This window comes from Vicugna pacos, chromosome 10 (assembly GCF_048564905.1).
Source record: "Vicugna pacos chromosome 10, VicPac4, whole genome shotgun sequence".
NCBI classification, from domain to species: Eukaryota; Metazoa; Chordata; class Mammalia; order Artiodactyla; family Camelidae; genus Vicugna; species Vicugna pacos.
This window is the reverse complement of record NC_132996.1, coordinates 14129087-14142357: the sequence shown is the minus strand read 5'-3', so window position 1 is coordinate 14142357 and position 13271 is coordinate 14129087. Positions and strand designations below refer to the sequence as shown.

General features: G+C 38.5%; 1 long non-coding RNA gene across 1 annotated transcript; it reads right to left on the bottom strand.

The window, feature by feature from the left end:
- Positions 1-5181: 5181 nt before the first annotated feature.
- LOC140698652 (uncharacterized) lies at positions 5182-5946 on the bottom strand. The gene is made up of 2 exons (XR_012076447.1): positions 5873-5946; positions 5182-5495 (listed from the first exon to the last, which is right to left on the bottom strand). It is a non-coding gene; the product is annotated as an uncharacterized lncRNA (long non-coding RNA).
- Positions 5947-13271: the final 7325 nt, after the last annotated feature.

Below are 13271 nucleotides of genomic sequence, written 5' to 3'. Positions count from 1 at the left end.
TCTGTATATTGTACACAACGGTTACAGCGAGCTCCAAACTGATATTCCTAGTGTTTGCAACCAACAAAGATAAAGGGCTCTTTCTTCCTCACCAACTCAAGACAGAAAATGCTATTGAAGGATTTGATTGAAGCCGCTTGGATCAGAAACCAAGTTTTGCGCCGTGGAATATGCATACTTATTTCCACATGCGGTGGGGAGAGATGTGTAACCAGAAGTAATGTCTGGGAAAGTAGTGTCAGCAGACAAAACTTATGCTAGAATTCAAAAACATTCGAACCGATTTATCTGTTGTTGGCCATTTATAGTCCTTAATATGCTAATATGAGTTATGGATCTGGAGACAAGAAGGATATTTTTCCAACGTTTCCTGAGTACATTTGAGTACAGAGATTTCTTTCTAATGGGACATCATGTGAGATTACGGGTATATGGTTGCAGATTCACTCACACACACAACCAGGTTCTTCAGTTTCTGTGATCAGTCTAGTGGTCTTTGTGAGCTCCTAGACTGCTGAGCGATTGGTCTAAGGAGTGAGTGAGTATGTGGGTGTGGGTAAATTTAACTGCCAAACAAAAATATCTCAGAGGTTTCCAGCTTGAACAATCTCTTTTGGTAAGTTTGTCTCCCTGGGTGCAAGGCTCAGTTAGTTCAATCAGCACCCTCATGTCTCAAATTGGCATCCGGCTGCATGGCTAAGGGTGGACTTGGCTTGTTACCTGTTGGCAATGGGGTCTGTGCTCATTCCTCTGGATTCTTGCCAGTGTCTACTATGGAATGACTGATCCAGCCCCTTGATTTCCTTGTGCTGGGGTTTGCTGAAAGGTGGCTGGTGACCTTAGAGTTTATAATTTGGCTCACGTTGGACTTTTTGGCCTTCTTTTACTAACTGACTCCACCTCAGCTCGTGGTAGTGCTACACTCATTTATATCGAGATATCTTGCATTCAGTCCCTGGCCAAGGCTGTCTATTCCGTAAAAAGGGGTCATCTTTCCCCTCACCGTGGTCACTCTATGATGTATCATTGGTCTTTACTCAGCTACTTTTCACACATTCCCCACCTTACCTCCTCGGAGCCAGTAGGAAGTTCTGGAGCCTTTTCACACAGTTGAAGGTGGTAGAAGAGTGTAAACTCAGGACTTCTGTTAGCTTAGCTATACCTGTCGCTATTATTGCCCTGAAGCTTCTTCCCTGTTGGCACATCAGGGACATTTTTTACTTTTTCCTCAAACTATGTAACAAACAAAGCCTGTTCCCCTATCCTTACTCCCCAGCTAAGTGGATGCCTGACACATACGTCTCTTGTCTTGCTTCACTTATTTGAATCCTACCCCTTTTTTCTCACTCCACTAGCCATAAGAGACCTTTTTATTGGTGTTATTGAAGATAAAATTAGCTTAGAATTTTAGAAATCATTTTTTCTTCGACAAACTTTATCCCCTGCACTGCTGCCTAGAGACTGCCTGGAAACAATAAAGAAGTTAACTCTGTGATTGAACCACTTGGCTCTAGGTAGAACTTACTCTCACCCTGAGGGGACCAAGGACATTGGCTCAGTAGGTTGGAGGGTACACAGTAGCGATTTTTCAGTTATGAAAGCACATATGAAAATATTTCAAAAGAATATTATCATCACGGTAAGTTTTTCGTAGCACATGCTTTGGGGTATGCTGACCTAGCCCAAACTATTAATTAACTAATGAGGAAAGACAGCCCAAGAGATGTGCTTTGATTTCACAATGTCAAACAAGCCTTTAGAGTCAGGGCTAGAACCCAAATCTCCTATCACCAGATCATCTTGGCCCCCACTTAACCTTTTTAATTTGTCTTCTGGATATAGGCCTTCGTGAAATTTTGAATTAAGCAGCACTACACAGATATTAACATCCTCGACCTTTGATAAGATTCCAATTGGGAGGAGATGTGAGGGAACATGAAAGCTGAAAAGTTTCTTTTTTTAGATTATAATGGCCAATGATTTCAAATTACCTGTGTGCAGATGCTGTTTTGTGGTCTGCTTATATTAACGCAATCATTTCTCATGACAATCCAAGGGAATAAGAACTATTTTTACCCCACTTTACAGTTAAGGAAACTGAGGCACAGAGAGATCCAATAACTTGCCCCTGTCACATGGTAAGTAAGCGGTAAAGCTGGGACTTTCTGAACCTAGGCAGTCCTGCTCCGGAATCCATGCTTTGCCCCCGACACAGACTGCCTCTTAAAAACCTTTGTAGGAGCCACCTCACACTTCCTCTGACTGAATTTTCCATTTCTCAAGGATCTTCTGATCCAAGAGAAGGTGAAAATATGGCCTGCCATACCAGTAAACAAAAGATGTTGCAGCCATCAAGCCATCACATTTCAGCCCATCCCCGATGGGGAGCCCTGAGGATGCTAAGGATGGAAACAGGATGCCCACCAAGCATAAAAAATGGCTATAATTAATTCCCTTATTCAGTTTTGGCACTGTTTCTAACAGCTCAGGCAGGGAACCAGAGAGTTCTACATTCAGTATCATAGTGATTCCTTTTTATTCCATGTGCCATGATTCAAACCACTCTTAATAAAACTGGATCTGGGAAGTAGGAGATATTACAGGGAAAGTTCAAATGTTAAAATAAAAAATTCTCTCTCGGTAACTGTTTGTGATACTGTCTTGGGACATCCAGTATCATGGTTGGAGATATCAACTGAAAAAAATTGTACAACCTAAAAGTTGAGCATTATGTTTTATTGGGCAGACTTTCGGAAGACTTTAAGCCCAAGAGACAGCCTCTCAGATAGCTCTAAGGGACTGCTCCAAAGAGGTGAGGGAAGAGTCAGGATATATAGGAGTTTCCCAACAAAGGTTAGGTAGTTGGAATATCGAAAGATTACTATTGATTAAAGAAAACCGGATATCTCAAGTTAAGGAATTAGGGCTTTTCTATATATGGGAAGATGCGAGAGTCTGGGCTCACGGAAATCTTTCCTTTGATATGCATCTTAGCTGTCTAGGGCCAGTATCCTGTGCTCTCCCATCCTGAGTCTCCTCAGGGTGCACCACTGGGGGCGGCTGCAGTGGCTGACTGCTTGATGGTGGGCATCCTGTTTCCATCCTGAGCATCCTCAGGGCTCCCCATCAGGGTGGGCTGAAATGTGATGGCTTGATGGCTGCAACATCCTTTGTTTACAGGTATGGCGGGCCATATTTTTCATCCACAGAGAAAACCTTTTATTCCCTTCTTCTCATTCCAGTCCCTGAGAGTTCTCAATCTTAGTATTTTGACACGAGTAATATACAATGCCAGCCAAGGAATGGAGGCAGCTGAGATTCTGCATGTGAGTATTATTCATAGTTTATTAATTCCTCCTGACAACAACCTCTAAGAAAGCTCTTGTTTGCAAACTTTCTGAATGCTGGATTTCAACTGTGGTCAGATGTTAAGTCTTAGGGTAGCAAATCAATTATGGGTCCTTAATATTTTGAAGTCAGTATAATCAGTCACTCTCCAAGGCATGAGTTCATCACCTGAGATGCCAAAAGGAAAGCTCAACTCTGTCCCAGCTGTCCAGTCCTTTCATTTTTTTCAAGTGTCTTAATTTGGAGGCATCCTCCAACAATGGAGGTAGATAGTATTTTATAACAGATTGTGAAACATCCTATGCGGTACTGCTAAAGCTCATGCTCTTGATCTGTAAAATGGAAATAATATCTATTTCCTAAGTTCTCCTGGTAACTACATGCAACATTGAAAAAATGCCTACCATATATTAATTTTTATTTTTCATATATACTTTAAGTTGGGATTGTAGGATTTTCTTTTGCTAAAGCTATTTACTTTTTCTCCAGATTTACTGAGATGTATTTGACACATAACATTGTATCAGTTTAAGGTGTACAACAAAATGATTTGATATATGCATGTACTGCAAAGTAATTACCACAATAACTAGTTAACATCCATCATCTGTCTCACAGTTCTAATTTTTCTCTTGTGATGAGAAATTTATTCACTGTTAATAGCCTAAAATATTAGAGATGGATGGAATAAAAAGTCTTAACATAGATTTTAATATATAATGAAGAAAATTGTAGATTTTGTCACTGAACTAATCTGTTTAACTCTAGGCTAGGTAGCCCAGAATCTTAGAGATGTGTTTACCATTATTTCCAAACCTCTCAAGTAGGATATATGCTCTCAGATTCTGTTGTTGCTTTTGTTCTTTTTTGTCTTTTTCAGTATCAGTGGTAGGCAGTGAAAGTATTTCAGTTCCTTCAATGTTAGAATTTTTTAATCGTAATGGCTTAATGGAAAAATTATATGAAACGTATACGAGATAGTGTTTCAGAAAATCTGGAGAGAGAATTACCATAACTATAAGCCTCTCAAATTACTTGCTCTACCTTCTTTAATACATTTCTAAATCTTTTCTTTTTCCCTATCATATTACATAATGTATTTTCTATAATAACTATTTTAGTGTCTTGTTTTTACTTAAAAAAAATCTATTTTATGCTTGTTGTACAGTGTCTGGAAGTGTGAGCATCTGGAGGTAATACATCACATCTTCAGAAACCCTATCATCTTCGGCTCGTCTCTCTCTTACTTCCAATATACACTCATCATACTGGGGTACACGGTCCTTTCTACTTCTGTCCTTTCCTGTGCAACTGTACTATTTCCTACCCAGGTCAATTATTTTAATAAGTATTAATTGAGTGCCCATATATCACTCATAGTTATATATTCTGGGACAAAGGTGAATAAAAATTAAGATGCCCTTGAGGAAATGTTAGTATGACGAGGGAGATAAACGAGGAAAGAGCTTATCAAAGTTCAGCGTTACTAAATAAGACACATCTTTTCCTTTTTTTTTTCCCTTTGCTGCCACAGTGCCTACTTCACCTGTTCAGTACAAATTTATCAAGTGTACAATGTACCCGTTAGTTGAGTGGCGGACAGCAGCAAACAAAATAAATACCGTCCCTACCCTCTAAAATTTTCTTGGCTAGTGAAGAAAATAGAAATAAAACAAATAATTACAAATACTTACATAAATACCTACAGATACTCTATGTCTTATGAAATGGAAGAATGAAGTAGACAGTAAATAAACTTATTTACCACTCATTTAAATCAATTAGATTTGACTACTAGAAATCGAAAGCTCACAGATAGCTGTTTGCCCACAATGTTATTTCTGACCGAGCTTTATTTCGCCTGTAGTTAACACAGTTTTCTCCTTTCGAAAGCATTGCTTTTTACTTAATGTTGATTACTCCAGGGTTAGAAAACGTGGAGGCTTTCTCCTATTGAAGCTCTGATCCAAACGTTTCCTCTCCTTCTTTGCGTAAGAACCACTGGGTCCGTAGAAAGTTCCGGTCAGGACGGCGGAGTACTACGACCTCGAGCTCGCCGCCCCTCACCATCTCCACAAAACCACGACTCACAGCTGAACAGCCACCGACAAAAAAGACTGGGGCGAACCAAAAAAGGGCTTCCTCAACTGGAGACACAAAGAGGGAAGCACAGCGGCGAAGTCGGAGGGGCCCCATATCCCTCCCCCGTGGGCGCCGCGCAAGCCGCAGACTAATTGTCCTGCGGAGGCCCACCCGCCGCAGTGAGCGCTGAGCCCCACCTCAGGCCCCGCAGCGGGGGGCCCAGCACCGAGAGGAGGGGCCCCCAGAGCACTGGGCTTTGAAGGCCAGCGGCGCTGAGTTCCCGGGGCCCCACAGGACTGGGGGAAACAGAGGCTTTGACACAGGGGATCTCACGTGCACTGGAACCCGGGACCCAGGAGGTGATTTCATAGGCGCCTGGGCCAGACATGCCTGCTGGTCTTGGAGGGTCTCCTGGGGAAGGTGCGCGGCGTCTGGGACTTACCCAGGGGACATAAAAGCTGGCGGCGGACGTTCTGGGAGTAGTCAGCTGCACGAACTTTCCTGGAGGCTAACTTCTTGCTTGGGTCCTTAGCACCCAGACCTGGCCCGGACCAGCAGCCTGTAGGCTTAAGTGCTGGGACGCCTCAGGGCGAACAACATCCTGGGCGGGAGGGCAGCCCCAGCCATCAGCGGACTGGCTGCCTGAGGCCTTCCTGAGCGGCAGCTGCCTCTAGGCCCGCCCCTAGACACGGCCCTGCGCGCCAGAGAGCGGGACCCAGCGCCACCGCCGGCGGGCAGGCGTCCGCGCTTCCCGCCAGGAAACCGGCGCAAGCCTCTGCTCCAGCCTCACCCGCCAGGGAGCAGACAACCAGAAGCGAGCAAGGAACAGTCCTACAGCCTGTGAAGCGAGTTCACAAACGCAGGCCAGACCCTTCCCTGGGACTGGCTGGCCTCTGGCCCTTGGGTGACGAGAGGTGAGTGCACTCCTGGGACACACAGCACGTTCCATACAGATGGCCGCTTCTCCGAGGTCCAGAAACATAACTAAACTATCCCATACATCAAAATACAAATAGAAATTTAGACAAAGAAACATTGCGTCTACAAATTCCATTCTTTCATATAACATTAGCTGTTTCAAAGTATTCTGGTATTTTTATATCTTTTGTTAACTTTTTGATACAACATAAGGGAAAAATAGTAAGTATATTCAGCTCCTGAGCTCCATACATGGTGCATAGCACGTTTTCAGTTACTATTAAAAAATGAATTAATTCTATTTTGATCATTTCTTACCTTTATCTCACATTTCTAGGCATATTAGGCATATTTTAAAAATATTCCATTTAAAAGTTTTGTGAACAGTAACTATCTTTTTGCCTTATAGTTTGTGTTAACCAGCTTTTATGAATCTTTCATTATTTTGGTGCCTGCTAATTAGAGCTATGATGGAAGGAGCACTGGATTTAGTCTCCAAGTCAACACTGTAGTTCTGATTCGGTTACTTAACTAGCTGTGTGACTTCAGAAAAGTCAATTCTCAGGGCTTCAGTTTCATCAATAATAGTATGGGCAGGTTACACATGCCTACTGAGTGCATTTATATTGATTACCTGTAAAGCTAGGCACATAGTAGGTGGTCAGTTTCTTTTTTTTAAATGATTATCCTTTCTATCATAAGAATCTATAATTGGCACCCCCATAAAAAGGGAAAACATAAGGAGTGGTATTTCTCTGTGTGCCTGAGTGGGGTACATTTTAATTGATTTTTACTTGGTATATACTTTTTGCAAAATTTGTAAGAATTCTGTAGTGGTTATAAAGGAGCTGTCTCATAAGTATTGTTCCTGGGTCATAATCACTTCCTAAAAAAGCAAAAATATATTTGGATGAACATAGAGATTCCTTTCTTCCTTCCCTCCCTCCTTTTTTTCCCCCCTATTCTCTTTTTCTTTTTTCTCTCTGTTTCTTAGTCTGTAAAGAAAGCCCTTTTCTGCATAAGCATCCATGAGTTACCAAAGCCAGCCTTTCAATCATGTTTACAAGAGAAAGCATTCTTTAGAAAGACTCTTTTCTAGCTACTAGCTTGTACACTCTTATTAATCTTAAGAATATGATGTACTGTATAAAGGAAACATCTATCATAACTGTGTTTTTGAATTAAGAAGATGTAATACTTTTACAAAACTTTTGGGGACAAGGAAAAAATAATCCTTACTCCACTACCCTAAACTACACAGTTTTTATAAGTTTTGTGTTTCTTTCTAGCACAAACATACATACATATATGTGTAGTTTTAAATCATTTTAAGTATAGTTTTTACAGAAACGTTTATATATTGATTTTAAATTAGGTCCATGTGATTATTTCTCTGTATTGCTACACAGTTGCGTAATTATCATTTTTAGTGGCTGCTCATTGTTTCTTTGAGTTGGTACCAAAATATATTTAAATGATGCCATTTTATTAGATATGAAATTACCTTCTGTTGGTTTATTATAACAAATAATTTAATTGTTAGATCTCAAAATTTAATTGTTAGATCTAAAACAAAATATATTTTTATGGTTCTTTATATATATTACCAGATTTTCTTTCAAAAGTGTGCAAATAATTTTTTCTTCCACTGTATAATTTGTATTTTATGCCAACTTTATTAGACTTCATTATTAATTCAGTTATATTTTATTAACATAAAAGTATTACTACATAATATAAATAACAGACATCAGCAGCCTGGAAAACTTGAAATACTCTCAGTTACCCTTTGGACACTACTGATGCCAAGTATTGTTTTATGTGTGAGAAATTTAAAGATTAAAAAGTCTTCTTGATAAGAATCAAAAAATATTTGTAGTGGTCATAGAAAGATGAGAATTACTTTGTTGGATGGAGAAGTATCAATCAACTTAGTAAGTCCTTTTTGTTTTTTTTTTGTTTTTTTTAAACATTTTTTATTGATTTATAATCATTTTATAATGTTGTGTCAAATTCCAGTGTTCAGCACAATTTTTCAGTCATTCATGGACATATACACACTCATTGTCATATTTTTTTTTCTGTGAGTTATCATAACATTTTGTGTATATTACCGTGTGCTATACAGTGTAGTCTTGTTTATCTATTCTACAATTTTGAAATCCCAGTCTATCCCTTCCCACCCTCCACCCCCCTGGTAACCACAAGTCTGTATTCTCTGTCTGTGAGTCTATTTCTGTCCTGTATTTATGCTTTGTTTTTGTTTGTTTGTTTTTGTTTTTGTTTTTTAGATTCCACATATGAGCGATCTCATATGGTATTTTTCTTTCTCTTTCTGGCTTACTTCACTTAGAATGACATTCTCTAGGAGCATCCATGTTGCTGCAAATGGCATTATGTTGTCGGTTTTTATGGCTGAGTAGTATTCCATTGTATAAATATACCACATCTTCTTTATCCAGTCACCTGTTGATGGACATTTAGGCTGTTTCCATGTTTTGGCTATTGTAAATAGTGCTGCTATAAACATTGGGGTGCAGGTGTCATCCTGAAGTAGATTTCCTTCTGGATACAAGCCCAGGAGTGGGATTCCTGGGTCATATGGTAAGTCTATTCCTAGTCTTTTGAGGAATCTCCACACTGTTTTCCATAGCGAGTAAGTCCTTTTTGAATTCCCATTATAAGAAACTATACATTAAATAAATAAAAAATGTATTTATGTAAAATATTTCTCCACTCTCAGGAGAAGAGTGTGGTAAAGGTTAGAGAACGGAAAAGAGAAAGCATGTGTCATGTGTAATGAATTCAGATCAGTGGGGTTTGTGTGGCGGAGAAGCAGATGGTGATATTGGAAGGGCGGAGTGGAACGATTTGAAAAGGACTTTAAGTACAAGTTTAGAATTTCTTTGGTGGCTCTTGGGGAATCATTTTAGGGTGAACTATCTAACTGTATTTGATTGAGAGGTAAAAAAATCTAGAAGTATTTTTTATCTTGCCTTTTTGAATTAGCAATGGTAATGGAAGTCAAGGTGTAGAGATAAGACTAACGTTTAGAGCCTCCCCACAATGAACAAAAGATATTTTAGAGGTCCCTTTCAATGTGAGGTAATGTTGGAAAGACGAGTTGAGCTCGGATACTTGACAAAATACTTTTCCTAAGTTTAGGAGAGACTTAAACACACTTACAGGGCACTGGCTTTTCACAGTAATCAACATGTACCTCAAAATCTCTCAGTTTGTCCACTGTGATTATGATTTAGTTAGGTTGTGGTCTAAGTTATCATCATCTCTCACCTGGACAAATTGAGTTTCTTCCTTCCTGGGTTTCTTGCTCTGATTTTCCTTTCCTTACAGTATTATTTTCCACAAAGCAGACTACGTTATCTTTTAAAATTTTAATTGGACAGTTTCATCTCTGCTTAAAACTCTCCAATGGCTTGCCATCCTAACTAGAAGAAATAAAGCAATCACTGCCCTGGTTTAACATGATTTGGCCACTGCCATATTCTCTGTCCTTTCTTACCATTCTTCCCCATCACTCTACTTCAGCAATTCTGGCTTTTTGTTTCTCTGCGTGTACCAGACTTCCTCTCATCTCAGCCCCTTCTGTCTTAAACACTCTTCGGGAGGGTCTTCCCGTGGTGGGTTTTTCCTTGTCTTTCATTCCTTAGTTTACCTGTCATTTTATCAGAGGCGTGTCTTGACAAAGCAATTGAAAAGTATTACCTTCATCTTCTGCCTTTCCGAAATACTGATTTTCTCTCTTTTCTTTTTGCTCTGTTTGATTTTTTCTTCTTTTCTTTTCATGAAGAGACAGGTAGCAGTTGAATCTTTAGAAAAACTTACCATTTCAGATTAACTGAAATAGTAATTAAAAAACAGGGACTCTGGACCCAGGCACTGGTTTTGACACTTTTTAATTGTCTATTCTAGACCGAGTTACTTAACCTCCCTATGGTGAATTTTCCTTCTCTGATAGACTTATAAAGATAGTAACTAACTTACTGGGTTGCTATGAAAATAATATACTCTTTGGACAGTTTCTGGGACATACAAGCACCCAACAAATGTTGAGAGTAATTATTATTGCTTTTTATTATTTATCTATATTCTCTAGAGTATTAACTCTATGAAGGTAAGAATCTTATCTGTCTTGGTCTCTGCTGTGTCCCCAGCACATAGAAGAGGTACATACAAAGAAGATGCTCCACAGGTATTTGTTGAATAAATGAAAAAAAATGAATGAATGATGTTTCATATCTCAAAGACCAGGATAATTGTCTACTAACTTTTGAGATAATTGACTGGATTATTTGTGAAATCACGTTCTTTGCTGTATCTTGACTGATTATTTACTCCATGCTGATTGATAACTGACACTCTGATGGTAACCATGCCAAAGCCTGCAGTTTGATTCACAGTGTGATTTTACCGCTGGACTCCTCAATTCCTGGTGTTTGAATATTGGGTCCACTTATAAGCTGAATATTGTCAAGTCATTGAACCTTAGTTTTTCCTATGTAAAATGATGGTAAAAATTTTTGCATAAAATTTATTGAGAAGATTGTCCTCATCACAGTGATCAGTGTTTCTCTAAAGACGATTGAGTAAATCATTTCAGACAGAAAAGAAAAAAAATTCCTTTCGTAAAAACCTGCTGTGAAAGGGATACCAGAACTTTTAAAAATTACCCAATCTAGTGCTTAATCATCCTCTCAGGAAATTCTTTCTTTTGCTTGGAGGTGGTTTTGACATATCCTTTGTCAAAAAAGTATTTGTTTAGTAGACCACCCTCCATGTGCTTGCTCTCAAGACCCAAAAAGGATTATTTTTAAATTCAGAGGGATCGTGGTTTTTTGAGATACACAATCTTTCTCTAAGAGTTGGGTGACCACATTCCCCTTAGGAGCCATTTATCTCCCTCCACTCTCAAGTCTAACACTTCTTATATGGAACGTAAATCCTTTTAATGCAATTTAAGCCAATTTCCTGAGGTGCATCTAACTATGGATGGAGACCAGCTGGCCACCATTTTTTTTTAAATATAATAAATCTTCATATGCTTTAAGATAGTTTTTAATTTGCCTTTTTTTCCCTAATCAAGCTACAACTTCACTGTTGTTTCCTCCCCTTGGTTCTCTCTAATGCAGGCCTGTTTTTTTCTACCTACTGATTTATCTGCTTTACCTACTAGTTTAATTTTCACCCATTGCCAGGCAAATCATTAACAACATATAATTTTTGAGATTCTTATCCCTATCTCCCACAGAATATAATGACAGTTTAAAGGATGGCTTTTAACTAAATATTTTCCTTGGAGGTGCACAACCTAAAGTATTTCTTGCTATTTTTTAGGATCCTTCTGCACTAATACAGATTTTTGCCGTGAGTATGAATGCTGTACTAAAATCACACGGTGTGACTAGTCTTCCTTGCCTATTGTTAATAGGCACAGTAAGTTTTAATGTTGACAACAGCTTTTATTACTTTCCTTTGTAGTTTTCCCTACCCAGTGACTGCTTTCTCATTGTTGGTGCTACACGGTCCCAAAATCTTATGCCATTACTTAGAAAAATCAAAATACTCAAATAATTAATATGTAGTGTTTTATTGGAAAAAAAATGATGTGACAAAACTTTAAGTCAAACTAGGAAGTTATTTTATCATATAGACACTGCCTAAGTTATTTTAGATTAAGATTCAATTGGGAGTTTGAAATTTGTAGATACTGACAGGCATATGCTGAATAGATAAACAAGATTATACTGTATAGCACAGGGAAATATATACAAGATCTTGTGTTAGCTCATAGAGAAAAAGAATGTGACAATGAATGTATGTATGTTCATATGTAACTGAAAAATTGTGCTCTACACTGGAAATTGACACAGCATTGTAAACTGACTATAACTCAATTTAAAAAAATGTAAAAAAAAAGATTCAATTAGTATACTAACATTTTGAGCACTTTCCATATGCTGGATAATGTAGTAAGCTCTTTTAATTGCATGTCCTTAAAAGATCCCCCACATATTAAGAGGTAAGCATTCTTATTTTTCTTTTATATATGTAAAATTGGTATTAAAACAGTATAAATTGCTTAAGCACTCAAGGACAAATGGTTATTAAAGAATGAAATGGAGAGGGGAAGACATAGCTCAACTGGTAGTGTGCATATTTAGCATACACAAGGACCTGGGTTCAATCCCCAGTACCCTAAAAATAAATAAACCTAATTACCTCACACACACACACACAGAAAACCCAAAGAAAAATATATTAAAAAAAGAATAAAATGAAAAAGAAAGTTTTTGATTCAAGTTTTATTGTTAATTGATGACATTTGGAAATGACCACCACAGTGAGTGATAAGAAAACAAAAAAACTAATTTGTAGTTATCAGTAACTGCTGAGTACTAAAAAATAAAATAAACAAATAAAAATCATTCCTTTTGTTATTGTTGTCGCATGAGCCAATGGTTATAAGGCGGTTGTTCCTGAGTCAATGTTAGGAGTTAAATGAATCGCTTAGATACATTATCCTCATCCCTTCTGAAGATACAAACTCAGTGGGGACAGCCCTGAAAGGAACAGGTCCATCACTGTTGAAAATGACAGAATTGGGAGAGAAAGACTCTAACGGACCCTTTTTACAGGTGATAATTTTTCCAGTTATTACTGTGCAACAAACCACTATAAACGTAGTGGCATTTATTATGCTCCTGAATTCTCTAGGTCAGGAATTTGAAATGGGCTATATGAGATGGTGTATTTCCCTTCCATGATGTCTTAGACCTTGGCTGGGATGAGGGCTGGAATAATCTGAAGGCTTGTTCACTGACATGTCTGGCGGTTGATGCTGGATGTCAGCTTGGATCTCACTTTGGGGTTATTATCTTGAATATCTAAATCTTGAGGCTTCC